The following is a 2,452-nucleotide window of genomic DNA, read 5'->3' as shown; positions in this document are numbered from 1 at the left end:
GTATCTAAGAGATACCACATTGAAATAGCAGCCAAAACTTGACTTTAAAACCACATTAGATGTTCATACAACACCAGGAGAGAAGACAAAGAGACAAAATAAACTAGCAAAAAAATTACTGGATAATTCCAGATCCCGGATTTCTGGCTCTGCATAAGAAATGGTCTGCCTTCATCAGTGGAATATACTCAGATAGCACATAAATACAATGGAGCCTGGTGTTGCCATCCGGTTTCACCAGTCCTCAGTCAAATCGTCCAACCCATGCTAGCATGGAAAGCGGACGTTAAACGATGATGATGATGATGATGATGATATATATATATATATATATACAACATGCGAATACTTACATATACATGCATATATATGTATGTATACACTCGTATATGTAAGTATTTGTATGCTGTATATATATATTTGTATTTATGTGCTGAGTGTATTCCACTGATGAAGGCAAAGCATTTCTTATGCAAAGCCAGTAATCCAGGATCTGGAATTATCCAGTAATTTTTTGCTAGTTTATTTTGTCTCTTTGTCTTCTCTCCTGGTGCTGTATGAACATTTAATGTGCTTTTAGAGTCAAGTTTTGGCTGCTATTTCAAGCATGATGGTATCTCTTAGACACCCTTAATTATAATTTTAATAATAATTATTATCTAATATTATCTAATATTTGTATGGATTGTTTGAGTCTAGCTAGTTTGGTGTTGAGTTCGGGATTGTGAGGGGGAGGGTGGAGTGGGTTATTGAGGTGGGAATCTAAGTGTAGCAGAGGAGGATGGAGAGGAGGAGGTAGAAGAAGAAGAAAGAAATGATGATGATGAAGACGGTGAAGATGACGATGAGGAAGATGTACGGACAGTGGAGGGGGAGGAAGAAAACTATATATGTCCTCCTCCTCCTCCTCCTCCCCTCATCCTTCCCTTCCCTTAAGGATTTTTGATTCCAGATTGTACTTCCACATCTGAAATTTATTCATTAATTCTACAACAGATACAGAAATAAGAACAAGGTGATCAGCATTGAGGAGTTAACCACTGGTAACTATTTTTAAATTTCTCTGTTATAGCCTATGATAAATTAGGAGGGAACAAGAGTTGAGCTCTGGTGAATTCCTTCCTTCCTGAACATTAAATCATAGCTGTACTCATTAGTAACTACCACCTTACTGACAACACCCCTGTACATGGCTTCACCTGCTATACATGTATACATACATACATACATGCATGCATAGTAAGGTGTGTGTGAATGGCTGAAAAGTTTGTTTCCAAACCATGTGATTCTGGGTTCACTTGCATAATGCAGAACTTTTGGGACTTTAGACAAGACTCTTCTGCTACAGTCTTGAAGTGACTAAAGACTTGTGAGTGGATCTGGTAGACAGAAACTGAAAGACCATCACATATATGTATATCTATCTATCTATCTATCTATCTATACACACACACATACACACATGTCTACCTACATATACACACACATTTGCATACACACACACACATACACACTCGTGTGTGTCTATGTGTGCGTATGTATGTGCATATATGTATATATATATATAAATGTGGAGTGGTGTGGACTTATGAATTTCTTTGAATTTGTTTGTGTAGGCATATGCAAGTGTAGCCGTATATTTGTTTACATCTTCAAAGGACGAAATTGCTTCTTCATAGTTTTCTATTTTTGTTTGTTTCTCATTTCCCTTTCTGTTGTCAGTTTTGTTTTCCTCTCACACGTACCGACACATTAAATATACACACTTGATTTTCTTCTTCTTCTTCTTCTTCTTCTTCTTCTTCTTCTTCTTCTTCTTCTTCTTCTTCTTCTTCTTCTTCTTCTTCTTCTTCTTCCCTTACTTCAAAAACTGGAAAGAAGTAAGTGGTGTATGTATGTGTGGTGAAAGTAAATATGTTTTCTTCTTCTTTGCTACTATTTACCTTGATTATTATCAAGCACACACACACACACACACACACACACACACACTGGTCGAAATGTATATTTTCGGAAATTAACCAAATGACTTAAGCAGAAACAGAATTATACAAGGTAAGTTCCCAGTAAGTCATGGTCTGTAAATCACATTATGTGATCTAGTTTCAGTCCCAGACTGAACCACTTCAACACCAATTCTGTAACTTTTTAACTAAAATCCACACTACTGCTTATTGGCTGGAATAAAAACAGTGAAATAGTAGGTATTAGTATTCTTTTATTCTTTTATTTGTTTCAGTCATTTGAGTGTGGCCATGCTGGAGCACTGCCTTTAGCCGAACAAGTAGTCCTTACTCTATTGGCCCCATTTGCTGAACTGCTAAGTTACGGAGACCTAAACACACCAACATCAGTTGTCAAGCAATGGTGTGGGGACAAACACAGACACATGAACACACACACACACACACACACACACACACACACACACACACATACATATATATACGAT

The 2,452-nt window shown here is 37.0% G+C and overlaps 1 long non-coding RNA gene across 1 annotated transcript in view; it reads left to right on the top strand.

Annotated features, from left to right (window-relative positions):
- Positions 1-2,452, top strand: part of LOC128247036 (uncharacterized) — an 86,361-nt gene that overhangs the window by 79,550 nt on the left and 4,359 nt on the right. The gene's annotated exons all lie outside the window — the stretch shown is intronic.

This window comes from Octopus bimaculoides, chromosome 2 (genome assembly GCF_001194135.2).
Source record: "Octopus bimaculoides isolate UCB-OBI-ISO-001 chromosome 2, ASM119413v2, whole genome shotgun sequence".
Classification (NCBI taxonomy): Eukaryota; Metazoa; Mollusca; class Cephalopoda; order Octopoda; family Octopodidae; genus Octopus; species Octopus bimaculoides.
Note: the sequence above shows the minus strand (reverse complement) of the source record. Positions and strands in the feature narration are given on the sequence as shown.